This window comes from Puma concolor, chromosome B3 (genome assembly GCF_028749965.1).
Source record: "Puma concolor isolate L17-30 chromosome B3, mPumCon1.1.hap2, whole genome shotgun sequence".
Taxonomy (NCBI): Eukaryota; Metazoa; Chordata; class Mammalia; order Carnivora; family Felidae; genus Puma; species Puma concolor.
Window position 1 is genome coordinate 105,279,421 of NC_141672.1, and position 17,702 is coordinate 105,297,122.

Here is a 17,702-nt window from a genome sequence, read left to right on the forward strand (position 1 = left end):
GTACCAGTATCTTTGAATTCACCCTGAAAAACAAACTATGGTGTATCCCTGAGTGCAAAGATTTCTCGGTACTTGAAATTTCTAAGACTACTCACGGTAGAAAAACATGAGAGACTCAAGAAGTCAAAGCTGCTTGAGCAGAGGTAAATAAAGGTGTAAGGAACGGAGGTGCCAAATTTGGATGTGGACCAAATTCCATTTCCACCAGGATTCTCAGGCAACTAGTCTATAGGGGAAGGCGGATTCGTGCAAAATTTGGAAAATTCTGGACCTTCCTCAAGAGAAACCAACGATTCTTTCAGAAATCACAACTGTCCATGAGTAGTTGTTCATTCGTAGTTGGGGAAACTGAGACCTCCTTAAGATCGAGTAACTAACAGGTGAGTAAAAAGAAGTTTCATCTGTTTATCTGTTACTACCAAGTGCCAAGTTTCTCTGTGCAGAGCAAGGAAATAATTTCCATGCAACAGTTTGAGATATGCAACTTGCATTTGCCTGAAGCCATGGCACAGTCAAGTGCGGCTCCCTTCAGATCTTGCATGCTACCAGCCATTCGGCAGGGTGGGTAACTGGTTGGAAAGCCTCCCGGGAAACCACAGCTCCTGCAAATGACTCAGTAGGTGGTTCTGACTCCTCTGAGTCAGAACCAAGCCCGTGACTCAGCCCCTTGCCAAGGCTCCGTGGCATTGTTGAGATGCTCTGGGCTTGGCTAGCACGGGATATTAAGGACCTCTGGTGTTCATACATAAAGGGAGGAATGTTTTCTCTGACAGGTGACCAAGAACCATGGACCAGAAAAGCAAGTGGCATCACGCAGTGACTCTTCTCTCTTCCTCTCCATCTGTGGAGAGTTTTGATGGCTTTCTACATCAGGAAACCTTTGATTTAAAGCTCAGTCCTCCTTCTTACTGGGAGCATCCAGGTTGCCTCCCACAGCCATGAATTTGTTAACACAGAAAACTTCATTCTAGCCTAGAATCTGCTGATTCCTATGGCTAGAACCCTGAGCACATCGCTTACTAATGGCCTCAAATCCTTCCCATCCCGATTTCATTCTCAGCCCAGTTGCCCTGTAGCACCATGAAGCTTACACCAACCTCCCAACCTAAACTCTCCAAGGGCTCCCCCACCTATGGAATCATGTCTACATCCTAGCCTGAGATTTGGTATTCACAGTGCCATCTATCTTTCAAGCCTCATCTTCCTCTAGTACGCTACTTTCGGCATCCTGGGCAAACCGGACCCCTGGCTCTTGTGGGACCACCCCACCTCCCATGCTCTTGCAGTTCTCTTCACTGGAGATCCCTTCTCCCTACCTCTTGAAAGTCTTCCCAGATCGCATGCTACCCCCTCTCCCATGAAGCTTCCCCAGATCACTCCAAGGAAGCCCCATTGATTTCTCATACCACCCACTGTTGGCACTTTCCCACTGACATACAGCACGCTATTCCAAATTGCTGGCACTTGTGTGGATAACTTCTACCTCCTCCTGGGTGGCATACTCCAGGGGTGAGCACGGGTTGAGGAAGGAGAGGTCTTAGGGTTATTTCCCATCATGCCAGTGTATGTGAATTTGCACTAATGAACAAATGAATGAATTCAGAAGATCTAGATGGATGTTCTAGAATCATCCACAGCTGTGGTATTTCGTCCCAGAGGTGGCAGTACATCAGGAAGAAAAACCCAGCCCAGCCACAAGCTTTTCATATGGGAAAGGGCAGAAGCATTTAATGTGATCCATTCTGTTGGTCATGCAATGACTCTGGGTGTGTGCGCGTAGACTCCCAGGAGCCAGATGCAGCACGTGCTTCACAAGGGCCTAGAACACCTGGGCTCCCTCATTTCTCAATGTCATGAGAGGCACACTGGAGTCTTGCAGCTGACAGTCTTTCTGGTAACAAAACACCTACTTAGCATGGCACCACTTCAGCTCTACACCATATGTATCAACAGGGGTGGGTCACAATGCTTTCTTGGCAGTGAGCCAGGCAGAGATTTGAGGTTTGGTTTTGCTGTGCTCCACAGGTGGCCTGGAGCTGTGTTAACAAGGCTCCTGCTTCTGTGTGACCAGCTAACAAGGAGACTGCCACCTGGCATGCCTTTGTACGTGGAGACCCTCCCCAAAACTTGTGCACCTGCCCTATGCTGACCCAGTGCCATCTTAATGTGTGGGTGGGTGGGTGCGTGGGGGGAAGAGGTTCTAAATAAAGCTCTCCTTTCCACTTGCCCTCAAGAGACTTAGACCAATGTTCTCAAACTTCAGCAAGGACAAAATTACCTGGGGAGCTTGTTAAACCAACAGATGGCTGGACCAAAACTCTGTAGTCTGGTTCCTGGACAGGACCCAGGAATCCGCCTTTCCAACGAGGTCCCAGGTGATGTACTAGTTCAGGGACCACACTTTGAGAAGCACTGGTCTAGGCGATCCCAAGAAAGGCAAATGAAAGCCATGAGAGGCAGGACAAGAGGACAACAGCCTTTCTCCCTGCTGCTAGGCTCTGCCCCACTAAGCTCTGCTCCCTACCCTACTACTGAAACCACCTTTCGGAAGGACTCATCTGCCTATACCATTGGCTTCATTACCTCTTTCTTGCCTTTAAAATAAACTCGAACTCCACAGCCAAGCTCATATTGACTAATCCCCGACAGTGTGCCAGGCGCTGTTTTAAACCCTTTACACACATTAACTCATTTAATCCACATAATTCTATGCAGTAGGTACTATTATTATCCCCATTTTAGAAACAATTAATCCCACAGTGAGCCCTCAGGAAATATTTTCTGAATGAATGGCTAAAGGGATGCTCATAAGCATTTATACCATGTACTACAGAAGGCTGTTTCCATGCCAAGGGAAGCCATCAAAAAGTGAAGAATTGGCTTGCCAACCAGTTATTTGTTCCTGTCCTACACCAAATAACCCGTTTGCCTGGAATTGGCTGGATATTCTGGCTTTGTGTAGACATCTCCTAGCTGGGAGGAAAGCCAGAGTTAATCCTTCACAAAGGGTTGTTTAATAATAACCAGAAACTGGAGAAGAGCAGAAAGGAACACGATGATCCCACACAACCCGAGGAAAATGGACTGCTCAAGCTCATGGTTTCATGCTGCCAACAAGGGCCCCTGGTACAGCCTGAGGTTTCTTAATTTTTATTATAAAAATAGAACATGAATATGTCTCTCCTGATTATCACCACCAATGCACCGGCAGAAACATCTCGAATGCATATTACTCTAATGCAACACTAATGCTTACATTGGCACAGAAAACCAGGTCATCTTTGAAAGTCTATAAATGGACAGCCCTCTCTATTACTTATTTATGTTTCCTGCCTTTTGCTTAACCAGCCTTGAGGCCCAAACAGAGAAAACACACCATACATAAAGCTACCAGTACAGATAAATAAAACATCAGACTCAAACTGGTAGATTTATCCTTCACTGCTTTGGAAAGAGTGGACTTCACGAGCTACATTTTGCACAGATGATCAGCAAAATGCGACCCTTTGAGACCGGGGGCAAGCAGTGTGGTCTTCCCAGAAGATACTCAGCTTTGCCCTTTTTGGAAATATTCTTGTTTGCTGTGGATGAAAGACAATGATGGCAAAGTGGGTTGAACCCAAATGTCTTTAAGTTGGGTAAACTGACACTGATGCTGAATTCATCACCAGCTCAAGTTTCTGGGTTACCTCCAAGGGTTTCCCCACATGGCCTGCCCTGCAGTTACGCAGCCTTAGAGTTCACCATGGCAATACTAGCCATGAGGAAGTCTACACGTGAGAAAGTCACCAGAACATCCATGCAAAGTTCCAGCAGAAAGACAGCTATGTCAGATTGAAGCCTAAGTGATGTCGCTGTGGTATCTATGACCCTGAAGGAAGTCCTCTTGGGCAAAGGGCAGATCCATCTCTGGGAGCAACACCATGTGATTCGCTCCTTACAGGTTTCCTCTTAGCTGCTCACAAAAGCCCTCTCTTAGCTGGAACACACTAAGTTACTCTCCTCCAATTCTCGGCTTAGCCTCGTGCTAGGCAACCCGTGGAGCGGCTCTGTTGGAGGGATCTGGTGTTATTAGCAGTACAGGGGTATGTTTCCAGAAAGAGCCTGCCTGGAGAAGCAGAGGGCATTCCTTAGGCACCTGTCAGGCCTTCAGCCTCTGTAGCTACCGAAGTGAGAACGTCTGCCTCAGCATTCTCCCATCACCATCTCTACCACCTTGTACCTCAAATGAGGATCACAGCAGTTCTGTCACCCCCGAAAGCACCTGTGTGGAGTGACCAATATAGATGGCTCTGCCTTAGCAACAGGCACTGCTCTTGACCATGAAGTGGTCAAACAAGAACAAGTTTGTTCTCAACATGCTTTTTTTTTTTTTTCATGCGCAGAGAATCAAATATCTCTTAGCTAGTTAGGAAAAGGAACAAACAGGTGATATTGATGAAAGGTGTTTAGGCAGGGCAGGGAAAGATGATAGAAATCTCCAGATGCCAAAGACTCTGTTTCTGAAACCACTTCAATAAAGATTAAACGCTGTGTTGAGGCGGCTATGCTTATTAGATCTTACGTTCTGTGATGGGAAGAATGTATATTTTACATTTTTCAACTAATAATAGCAATTGCAAACATTTACTTATTACGTGCCAGACAATGTATGGAGTGCCGTTATGTTGGATTATGGATATGGAAACTGAGGCACCAGCTGTCAAATGGCAAAGCTTAAATTAAAACCCTTGGACTTCCCCTTCCGCTACACAGCCCTTCGCTGAGCTCAGAGGAATGCTATGCCCAGCATAAGCACTCTCTGAATACTTCTAGATGGTCAGCACTGAGCTTGAATATGGTAGTTGCTCAAGAGTATTTCCTATCTGAGTGATTATTATTGTTCATTTCATAAGGGCTTTATCTTGGTGAGAAAGGACTCACCCTCATCTAGCTGGAAAGCCAAGTTCTTCCAAGCTTGGGGAAATCCTGCTTCATTAAACCCATGAGTTACTAAGCAACACAGGAAAAGCTTATCACAGATTTCCTGAAACTGGGTGTGACCATTTCATTCCAAGCCTTGCTAATTCAGTCTGTACACACTGGGGACAGAAAATGTATCGTTGGTTCTTAGAGCCCATTTGCATCGGTGACTTCTCCAATTCTCCCAATTCCAACTGAGGTCTTCATAACCCAGTAGAACCTAGTACCACTACAGGCAGCAAGGCGCACCCAAGAGAGGTCCAAACAAGAGAGTTCCGAGCTACAGCTTGAGCCTAGGTTCAAGTCTCAGCTCCAACCAATGTTACTGTTTGCATGACCTCGAGCAAATCACCGAACCACTATGACCATCTGTGTGTGATCTAACTGGTAAAGGGTGGATGATACCTGTAATAATGTGACATAAATCCACATGCCTGAGACGTTCACAATTAGAATCAATCAAGATATTCTATACGGAAACATGTACGAGTATAAATAACAATAAAAGTGATGACAACAAACATCTCTTCATTGCCTCTTAGGTCCCAGAACCCCATTAAGTACATATTAATATCTCTATTGCTGGTGACAAAGCAGGTGAGGCTTACAGAGAAAATTAGCAGAGGGAGAACTTGAACCCAGGTTTTCCTAACTTGTGCATTTTCAGCAGAGTTGATATCACCCCCAAGAAGGTAAAAACTGGTTCTTGGGGTCCAAAAAATCTTATTCTTTTTATGTAAAAAGACAAATATACATACAGCATGAAAACAAATACACACTATTTCTGGGGCGCATGGGTGGCTCAGTTGGTTAAGCGTCTGACTTCAGCTCAGGTCATGATCTCACAGTCCATGAGTTCAAGCCCCACGTCGGGCTCTGTGCTGACAGCTCAGAGCCTGAAGCCTGCTTCAGATTCCATGTCTCCCTCTCTCTCTGCCCTTCCCCTGCTCATGCTCTGTTTCTGTCTCAAAAATAAATAAAAACATTAAAAAATTAAAAAAATACCAAATACACACTATTTCTGTGACACTAAAATTTCATGGGGAGGACAATTAGGAAAAAACAATACCTAAAAAGGCTTCTGAGAAAGCAACAGTCAACAACTTGAGAGATACAGGTCTAACTTCACTATATCATTCCATTTCCCATAATTAATGGAGGTTATTATTAATACCATGCCATTAGGCTTCTACAAGGAAAGTCTGTATGCTGGGTTCAAACATGGTCCCAGAAAAGGTGGTGGCCACTTTAGTTGTCACTGTGGACCGTCTAGCATAGAGGCCATGTACAAATAATTAAAATACCTCCACATTTAAATTCCACAGGGTAAATCTTCTATCAACCAAAACATAAGATTAATGCATCCCTAATGCTACCCACCCTCTAACCTTGATGATACATATTTAGATCAATATTCAAAAAAAAAAAAAAAAAAGGAAAAAACTCATTTAGACATTTTAAAATATTGGTAAAAAATAAAAAATAATTGAGTGTACTTAGAACATTATTATAATTCCACCTAAACCTTCCAATAGGGACATGGATTGCTCTCTCTCCTCTGGCTAGTGGAAAAACTGGAGATTTAGGCACTAATTCCAACCAATATCTATAGATTCAAAGAAAAGGAACCGGTCCATCCCACACTTCTGAAGTGAAGCACACGCTTTCAGAAACATGTAGAAGTCGAGTTACCGGCAATGGTTTGACCAACTGTATTCGCTCAGGCCACTGTCCATTGGTCCATTTCAACTTGCTAAGTCTGGCTTGCCTCTCCTGGCGAGGCATTCCAGCTCCTGATACCCACTATGGCCTCCCCACCCTCACTTTCCCACTATGTCCTTAGCCTGGTCTCAGAAACCATTCCACTCACGGATTCGCCCGGTTCCTTTATTTTATCGTATTCAACCAACAGCGGCCCTGCCATCCCAGCGAACCGGACATTCTTTTCACAGGGTGGCTCTACTTCCCTAGTCCTCAGACGAGGCCTCAAGGCCCTGCCATCCTGGCCAGCCTCGTCCAAACTCCCCACCGGAGGGGGGAGCCGGAGAGGAGGGGCGCGCAGTCATCAGGGACTTGCGTTTGTACAAATGGCCTGTGAGGCTTTCTTCTGACTGAAGCACGGCAGGGGCGCACGTGCTCACTTGTACCGCCGGGCCGGGCTGGGCCTGTGGTGGCTGCAATAATCAATCCAGTTGCCATAGCGGCCGTAAGTGTTCATTTACCACTACGCGACCTGGAGCTATAATATATTATGCCTTTCGCCAGCGGGAGCCGTGCCAGCTGCAGCACGGGGCGGCCGTGTCGGCCATCAGTCACCACTCTCCTTCACAACCTTTTGTTCCCCGCTCATTACGGTGAATTATAACAGGGGACAGCACATTTTTCAGGAGAGTCTCTCCCGTTCGCTCTAAGCGCTAACTCATCCCGGGTTGTTCCAAGTCGGCTGCGCTAGCGTGGGACGGTGTTGCCCACGGGTCTTCCCTCTTGTCCCTCTGCGAGCACTTGGAATGGGTGAAAAACAGACGGGGGGGGGGGCACTTTTCCACAAGGCAGGATAAAAAGCCACTCAACTCTCTTTACTATCAATATTGGATACTGCATTTTGTTGCACTCTGCCATGTCCCTGAAGGCCTGTCCCGATGGCAAATGACATCATAGCACACTAAAGAGGCCATCATGTCAGCTTCGGGCCCTGGGTTACTACTTTGAGATGAGGAGATCACTTCCAGAGTCACCGATGGGAGGAAGAGGAGCAGTACCACCAGCCCAACAGCCGTTTCTGAAAATGTTTCTCTGTAATAGTGAGGACAAACACCTAAGACCACACAAATCAGAGGATCAAGATATTAAGTCGGTAGGAGAAACCAAGGATACAACCGTGAGCTGACATGATTCCTGAGAGCCCCCAAATGGAAGCGATCCGGTCGCGGTCAGGTGGTGAATGGATAAACGGATTGTGTGTCCTATGTCCTGTATACCGGGGAAAACGACTCCAGCAATCAAAAGAAACAAAATATTAATATGCAACTACAACATGGATGCATCTTAAAAACATTACGCTAAGAGAAAAAAAAGTTGGACCACAAAAGCCCATGTACTACATGATTTCATTTATATGAAATTCTAGAAAAAAGCACAACAATAGTGACAGAAAGCAGATCTGTGGTCGCCAGAGGCGAGGAGGTAGGGGAGGGAATTGAGAGCACATGGGCCCGAGGGAGCTTTTTAGGATGAGGAAACCGTTCTATATATTGACTGGTGGTGGTTATAGGGCTGTACACAATTACCAAAATTCATCAACATGTACACTTAAAGCTGTTGAATTTTACTCTATGTAAGTGCTGTCTTAATAAAGGGAAGCAGGAAAAACAAACAAAAAACAGAAGAGCAAAGATTGTTAATGGAGGGGAATTGCCCTGACTGCTTCCTCTGTGACAGCTAAGAAAGAAATGGTAGTATACAGGAAAATGAGTTACACTCATTACGTAAAAAGGAACAAGCCACCCTTGTGAACCTGACCTTCAGAGACTAAACCCTTTGTAATCTCTGCAGTATGGTGATCACCTATACGCCACCAGCCAGTTTCAGCTCCACTTCTGGTTAATTCCAGCTAGGTCTAAAAAGCACTAAATGTTGGAGTAAATAATTAACCAGAGATGTGATCTCATGTACGTGGTTTTCACCTCCCTGGGCTTCAAGGGTTTTGTGGTCTCTAAAAGTGAAAGAGATGGACATAACAGCTCTTAAAGATTTTAAATGGTGTAATTGTGCCATACTTTGATCTCTCCAAGTTCTTTAATGAGTTGGCACCTTACGATCCCACCTAGCTCTTGGGATCCCCCACTTCAACTCCAAGTTAAATCTGGCTAGTCTTAATGTCAACATTTTGTAAAATGGGGTAAAGGGCTCTAAGACACTTGGGGGAAGATTAAGCCGTGGTCAACAGGGGACCCTAATGATATGGTACTTCCCTGGCTGATGCTGATGTTCCCTTCCGGAAACAGTAGCCAGTTTCTGTGATGCTCTTATCCAGAGGTGCTTTTGGAAGATCTCCAGTGACTTCTCTGCTTTATTTTTAGTTCCTTGGTGAGTACTTACTTTGTAGCCCAAGAAAATGTTCAGATCTTAAGATGAGGCTTTTTAAAAACTGTTTATTTATTTTGTGAGACAGAAAGAGCGAGTGGGGAGAGGCAGAGAGAGAGAACACCAAGCAGGTTCCAAGCTCCCAGCACAGAGCCTGACATGGAGCTTTATCTCACAAACCATGAGATCATAACCTGAGCTGAAATCAAGAGTTGGACGCTTAACCTGAGCCACCCAGGTGTCCCTTAAGATAAGCACTTTTTAGGTCACTTTTTTTTTTTCAATTATGAGTCATTCAACACATTAACATCTATAACCCCAAGACTCCCTCTCATCATTGATTTATTTTTTTCTTCTCTTCAAAGATACTGGAAGTAAGGAAGGACTTCAAATGTTTGCTCCTGAGAAAAAAAGATGGGAAACCCCAAAACCAGTGACAAGCATTGCAGTTATTGCCAAAGCAGTTTTTACAAAGTTAATCACTGATTTTTGCATCATTCACCAGTCCAGTGAACGGGTATACCTCCTATGCATAAAACCTGCTACGTCTTTGAGCAACCCCTCCTTCCTAAAAGGCTGAATAAAAACTTAATCCATAGTATCTTGTGAAGATTCCTCTTAATTTTCCAGAAGCAGTGTTTTTTTTTTTTTTTTTTAATTGAGGGGTCTGGCCAGAAACTACAATACCAGCAAAAAGCATAGCTAATGGTAAATAACTATTTATGGAGGCCCTAGTAATGGTCAGGTACTCTGAGCACAGTGGATTTTTCAAACCTTCTAACTGGATGTGGAAACTGCGTTGTAGTGAGCTCATGTCACAAGCTCAAGGCCACCCGGCTTGTAAGCAGCAGAGCTCAAATATACACCCATGTCAGACCAAATCCAAAATCAATGCTCTTTCCCCTATTGCTTGTTTGCAAATATGAGAACCAGGCTTCTGTTTACATTTCTATTCACGAGGCTCATTATGTGTGTTAAGCAAGATGTTCTGCAATTATTTGCCCACAAATAAAAAAGGTATGTGTTTAGGGTTCTCATGTCTTGTACTTTGCTTCACATTAGTGATGTAGCCTCAGGCACACATTCATGTAAGCAGTGACCTGTAATCAGTTTGTAAGATTATCCGTTAAAATAATTTCCCTGTTACCGATGATGCTTAGTGCGCAGCTGTTAGAACACGGTGCACACCTTTTGTGCTCATACACACCAACACTTAAGTTTTCTCTGTACCTTGGGTCTATCCACCTCTAAGACACTCGCTGTCCTTCATCTTTAGATTTATGTGCACAAGTGATAACAGAGACATACACCGGGGCGGGGATGGGGAGGCCAAAGAAAGCTGCGCGTAACGAGAGAGAAAAAGACACAAACATTCACAACTCCAAGGTTGGACCCTGCTGCCCTTACACATTATGGAATAAACAAGGCTAATCACATTATCAAACCCACAGAGCCCTTTTAGAGTTTAAATAGCAGCTCACTGAAGGCCAAATGTATTGTATTTTCTTGTAGTATGGTTGAATAACAACTTTTGTTCTCAACGTGCCCTCTCTTTTGCTACTGCTTCACCCAAATGGAGATAACTGGAGACACAGGGTACATGTAGCCGTCTTTGCTGCCTTCGTGCCCACATCCAAGCTCACAAAGTTACACACAGCAGCATCTTCGGAGTTTGAGACCTGCTAGTGGTCGAGAAAGAAAGGTGCCTTTGCCACAGTGTTGTGAGGAAAACAGCCTGTCAGGTTCTGTAGGACACTTGAAAAGGGGACTGACTGCCAGGCTTAGAATCCGATTTTTCACGTTCCTTCTATTTTTCACATTTTGAATTAGCTTAAGAGCGTCATTTCTGATCTATTCCATCTTGTTCTGGCTCTCGTCGTCACTTTTCTGAGGAGCTCTTAGGCTTTGCTGTAATCAAGGTCATACTTTAAAAGGGGTGTTATTTCTTGATCAGGATTCTGAGATGATTATGTTTTCAGTGGGAAGGTTCAGCTACTGTCTCAGAGGACAGGGCTAATGAGGGCAAGACTGAAAAGGGCCTCAGCCCAGCAAGGGCCTGAAACAGTCCCTATTCTCCACGTATGACATTTTTAACCACAGCTGGCTATCTCGGGGACCCGGCAAGTGTGTCTATAACACGAGGATAAATAGATCACCGCCGCTCGCTAAACAAACCATAAAACAGAGAGGCCTTTGCCGCGGTCGATTGGCCGACCATCACGGTGAAAGGAAAACCACACACACACACACACACACACACACACACACACACACTCAAGGTCATCCAGCTGTCAGGGAAATCCTATAAACTGAAGCATTGCAACACAGACTGAACATGAGAAGTACCTGGGGAGCTTTAAAAATTCCTAAAGCCCAGCCCCCGCCACTCCCATTCCCCAGGAGTCTGATTTGGAGCTGAGATGGGGCTTGGGCCTCAATATGATTTAAAAGTCCCCCAGAGATTCACATGCACACCTAGAACGAGGCACCCTGCTCTAGACCCAGCCGGCCTCTGTGAATGCTGCACCAGGCACTCGGCACATACTGCTTTCACGGTCACAGCCGTAGGTGGATAAATCCCAAATCGGTGCATGGTAAACAGCACTGCCCAGATTTCCTGAATCCCGTATTTCTAGAGGGCAGGAAACCATTTCCAATGGGTGTCCCTGCAAAAGGCTAGAAATATGTCAGCAACAAGAGTAACACTTAAAACCGCATGCCAGACTCTGTGGCCGAGGGTGCTCCAGGCCCGAGGTGGTCTGAGCCCCCACTGACAATGACCTGGGTTTACCACCAGGCAGACAGACCATCAGCGCCTCCACGGGGTCCACCGCTCGGAGGTGCAGATGCTCGAGAGGAGCACGATGTATAGAATGAAACACAACCAAAGCCAAATAGCCCACTTTGGCTTTAGGACAGAAACTGCCCAGAGCTGGTCGGCTTACAGGCAGAGGGGAGAAAGGTTATTGCTGGATATATGCAGTGAATTCAGCAAGTGGGAGCTGGGGTGGACAGAAACCTATAAAGTAGCATTTGCCTCCCCACACTCACTTTGAAAATCCTAGCTCATCATCATATAAACCGCATGTCATGGGGGGAAAATGGGAATTCTCACGTCTCTTTTTTAAGGGAACTATGTATTGCAAGGTTCCTGCTGGAGGGAGCTGGGCACCGCAGGACTGACATCTCTGGGGACGGAGAAGAACGTTGGCTCCCTACATTCAGGCGGGTAGTGCCATCTGGCCAGCACATGGCTGGCTCGCCTCCAGGAGACAGTGGCTTGCCTGAGCTCCTGTCAGGGGAAATGTTGTTATATCGTGGCTGCTGCAGATGAGAAGGTGAGGGAAAGAATGAGGCTCTCCAGGCTACAGCCGCCAAGAACAGAGCTACTTAGAAGAAATGAGGCTCCTCACTGTTCAGGGAGAAAAGGGGCTCTTTCTTAAATTCCTTCCATTTAATGCTCACCCCTCCCCCACTCCCCAGCAACATACACAAAAAGATGTTCCGTCAAGAAGTGTTAGCAGACATGAAGAGATACAGTCAAACCTGTATTTGGGAAAAGGGGAAATGACTGGTTCAGGCGAGGGGCATTTCCTTGGCAAAGGAAGACAATTCACACTTAGATGAGCTCTGCTCATCCAAGGCAGTGCATGTGGCGAGGCCTGAAATCACGAGGTCACCTCTGTCTGTGAGGAAGACAGGACCACCTAAAGTCACCTCATCGGCCAAAAGAGCTAGAGACAAACAAAGTTGTCTACCCAGTTTCTACTCCATGAAACCAACTGGGTCTGAATCCTGTCCCTTTTCGCCCAGGAAATGGTGATCATGAGGTCATCCAGCAGCTGGACACTTTGAAGACTCAGGGGTATATAGCAGGGTCCCCACTTTGAGTTCAAGGAGGGCTCACCCTAGGATTCAAGCAGGTCTGGAAGAGAGGTGACACTTGGTGTGAGTTACACGCAGCATGAATCGAGCCTCCAGGATGGCAATCTATTTTCCAAAGGAAGAGTGAATCAAATACACCTTTTGAGACTGGGCCAGGATCAGGGAAAGGGGTGATTCTGAGTGGAGCACTTCATTCTTTGCCCCAACTGTCATGTGCCTCATGGGAGAACAGCCACGACTGCATGGTTGACTAGAAATGAAATAAAAAAAAAAAGAACGATTTCCCAAAAATCATGAATGGCACCTAGCAAAAATGAGGGCATCTTGGCTGCTTTGCTGCTGGCAGGCTCAGTGGTGGGAGCTGGTACCTGAGCAAGGTTACTGGCAGGAAGTACAATGGTGATGGCCATTCTGAATGCCAGGGCACAGAGTCTCAAAGCCCTTGGAGCAGCCATCTGTGGGCATCAGAAGTCAACAGGCAGCAGCAACACCACCCCCACAGTCACCCATAGGCATCTCTGGTGGTAGATGATGTTTTGCTTGGATATTAGGTCCACACTGCTATATTTCAGCATCAACAGCTTCAGACAATGTCACCACTAAGAGCCATTGGTAACATGAAGGCAGCCAAAATGACCAGGTTGCCTGAAATATGCCGCAAGATTAAAAAAAAAAAATCAGGGAAGGGGAGGAATTAAAGTTCTTTCCAGAATAGGTCGGAGCAAAACTATTTGCAGACCCTATTTTTTACTCCCAGGCAAATATGACCCAAGAAATACAAGTCACTAGTGTTAAAGAAGAAAAATAAAACTGAAGGAAAACACTTGTCTCCTTTTCCTTGTGATGCAAATGCGAGGCATCATCCATTTAAAAGAACCAAAATCCATTTCTTCTTTCCCCTCCAAAATGCCAACACTTACAAAGGAGTTATAGGAGTCACTTCTGGAAGGCAAAATACTCTCCATGGTTCATTACCTCAGCCACTAAACTAATAGTCACTAAAAATAGATGAAGTTCCCAGCTAGTGCTAGCCTCTGTCAGGGATAAGTAACAACAACACTTAATTTATGCCAGACATTTTAACGTAAGCAACCTCGTTTAATCTTATGACCTCACTGTGACAAGCAGCATTTATTCCTACTTTAAAGATGGGAAAATTGAGGCTTAGAGAGGTTGAGTGGCTTGGCCAAGATCATCCAAATATTAAGGGACAGAACCAGGTCACACACTTGGATCCAATTGTAGCCCCAGATGCTTTTCATCCCCTACAACCATTCCCCCATGTGGAGTACAAAGACATGTCCCTACTTACTCCCTGCTTTTAAGAAACCCTATTAACCCCTTATTGGACAGAGCACTTGCAAATATCTTCTCTCGCTCCATGGGTTGCCTTTTCATTTTGTAGATGGTTTCCGTTGCTGTGGGGAAGCTTTTAAGTTTGATGTAGTCCCAGTAGTTTATTTTTGCTTTTGTTTCCCTTGCCTGAGGAGACAGATTCAGAAAAATATTGCTAAGGCTGATGTGTAAGACATTACTTCCCAAGTTTTCTTTTACAAGTTTTATGGTCTCAGGTCTTACATTTAGGTCTTGAATCCATTTTGAGTGTATCTTTGTGTATGGTGAAAGAAGGTGGCTCAGTTTCACTCTTCTCCATGTAGCTGTCCAGTTTCCTCACCACCATTTATTGAAAAGATTGTCTTTTCCTCACTGTATATTCTGCCTCCTTTGTTGTAGATTAATTGACCATGTATGCATGGGTTTATTTCTGGGCTCTCTATCCTGTTCCATTGATCGGTGTGTCTATTTTTCTGTTAGTGCCATACTGGGGTTAATATCCAAAATATATCAAGAATTCATACAACTCAACACCAAAAGAATAATCCAATTAGAAAATGGGCAGAGAACCTGAAGAGACATTTTTCAAAAGAAGACATACAGATGGCCAACAAACATATGCAAAGATGCTCAACATCACTAATCATTAGGGAAATGCAAATTAAAACCACAATGAAATAACACTTCATACAGTCAGAATAGTGAGCATCAAAAAGACAAGAAATAACAAACGTTGGCAAGGAAATGAGAAAAGGGAACTCTCATGCACTGTTGGTGGAAATGTAAATTGGTGCAGCCACTGTAGAAAATAGTATGGAGGTTCCCCCACCCCCCCAAATTAAAAATAGAAATACCATATGATTCAGTAATTCAACTACTGGGTATTTATCTGAAGAAAACAAAAACACTAATTTGAGAAGATGTATGCACTCCTATGTTGCCTGCAGCACGATCTACAGCAGTCAAGATACGGAAGCAAGCCAAGAGCCTACTGGCAGATGAAAGGATAAAAAAGATGTGAGACACACACACACACACACACACACACACACACACACACACACACACACACGAATATTACTTAGCCACAAAAAGGAATGATATCTTGCTATTCGAGATGTCATGGCTGGACCTTGAGGGTACTGGGCTAAAGCAAAGTCAGTCAGACTGAGAAGACATGTACCACATGATTTCACTTACATATGGCATCTAAAAACAAAACAAACAAAATCAGAAAGATTCAAATGCAGAGAACATACTGTTGGTTGCCAGGAGGGAGGTGGGTGGGGAATGGGTGAACTAGGGAAAGTGGATTAAGAGGTCCAAGCTTCAATAATAAAATAAAGAGGTTGTAGGGGTGTAAAGCACAGCACTAGGAATATAGTCAATAATACTGTAACAACTCTGTATGTTGACAGATGCTAAGTATACTATTGTGGTGAAATTTCACAATGTCTATAATTGTTGAATCACTATGGTGAAACTAACGTAATATTGCATGTCAACTACACATCAATAAAAAAAGAAGTCATGAGACCCAAACTCATGTAAACAATTAGAAACCAGAGCTTGGTTGTATTTTCCCCTAGCTCCAAAAGACGGGTGCTAAAGGGAATGATACCATAATTCAGGCAAGAAGAGATCAATGAAGGCTGCAATTGTCAGAGAGTTGTTCTAGGGAGGGTGAGGTATGAGAATTTTAATAGGCAAACAGAGAGCAGGCAGGGTTGAGTTGAAGTGTATTCTGAGCATTGAACGAGAAGAAATATGAGCGGTCTTTCTAAGCGGAACCAGCACTATAATACAGGATAATGGTGCTGTCCACTCATTCATTCTCTTACAAAGATCTGCGAAGTCCCTAGCATGTGCCAAGCACTTTGCTACACCCAGGAGGACATGCATCTAAGTCACGGTCTCTCCCTCGAGAAGCTCCTAGCCTACTGCAGTGAGGCAGCTGAACCCCACGTGATCCCCAGGCCAGCCAAATTGTCTTGCACCATCCACAATGAAAACGTTGCAAGCTGCCAGTCCAAATCTTGCTTGGCTTCTCCAGTCAGGCTGTTTATCAGCACTGCCTCACAGAGATAAAACCTCTCAATATAGAGCTAAAGGGGAAAAAACTCAGCATGTAAAAATAAACTGCCCAAATAGTGTTCCCTCGCCGCTGTATTTGGCATCCAGTATTACTACACACCAGAGAAAACCACACAGCTCTGGACTTGCTCACGGAGCAGCTGTGAAGTGTGGGGACACAAAGCACCAACACAGAGACCCCTCCGCTTCTGTTCTAACTGCTGCAGCCTCATCTGAACTCTGGAGCTAGACTAGACGCTCCGCCGCAGGATACAGATCGAGGGGATGCTTTTTAACCTCCTTGTCACATGGTGCCGTGTTGCACTTGCCACAGATCCCACGGTAGGGTGTTAGAGACGGCACTGACACACTCCTACCCACCTTCAGTGTAACATTTCCCGCTCGGCGGCTCCTTACATCTTCATCTGAACTTGGTTTGTAAGTGAAATCAACTGATAAAGCTTCCATTTCATACCATCTGCTGTGTGCCACCAACACTGGTTTTGCAAAAGGGATGAGAAGGATCTTTTAAGACTATGGGAATGTTCAGGATAGTTTCAAGCTCTGTAGGCTAGAAGGTGAATCTTGACTCCAAGAGTTTCTGGGCACACTCAAAGGGGAGACTTTCTATACACACCTAAGGGTAGGACTCTAATCCTCCTTACACATGGATGATAAAAGCTTTTGCTTTGTTGAGGTTACGTTTTAGGAGGAGGGTCCTTATTTGGATTTGCTACCCATCACTTATTGACCTGTGTCTTCTAGATTTAATGCCACTTCTTCTGGAACATTCTTCTATGACTCCTCAGGGAGAACTAGTTATTTTCTCTTGGGAATCTCAAGTACTTTATGAGTCTTATTCAGCTCTTATCACATTCTGAGGCAAATGATGAGCTCTTTGAGGGAACAGACCAGTTTCGCTTCTCTTTGCGACCATTCAGTAACTGGCACATTTTAATTCAATCGGTAATTAATGAAAAAATTGGGCATTTCTCTCCCGTTATTTCTTGCATTGACTTGCACATTTTTTTTCCGTTTTTTAAACTTTATTTATTTTGGTAGAGAGAGAGGGGCAGAGAGGAGGGGCAGAGAGAGAAGGAGAGAGAGAAACCCAAGCAGGCTCCACATTGTCAGCAGAGAGCCCGATGTAGGGCTTGAAGTCATGAACCATGAGATCATGACCTGACCTGAAATCAAGACTCGGTCACCCAACCAACGGAGGCACCATGACACCCCTGGGTTTTACATTTTTTAAAAACAGTCTTCATTTATATGTATTAAGTATATTATTACAATTGCTGGGATTTCAGATTAACAACTATTAACATGATTCCACAATACATCTAAAGCCTATGTTGGTTATA

General features: G+C 44.8%; 1 protein-coding gene across 1 annotated transcript in view; it reads right to left on the reverse strand.

The window, feature by feature from the left end:
• The window catches only part of RORA (RAR related orphan receptor A), a 722,772-nt gene that overhangs the window by 437,228 nt on the left and 267,842 nt on the right, over positions 1-17,702 (reverse strand). The gene's annotated exons all lie outside the window — the stretch shown is intronic.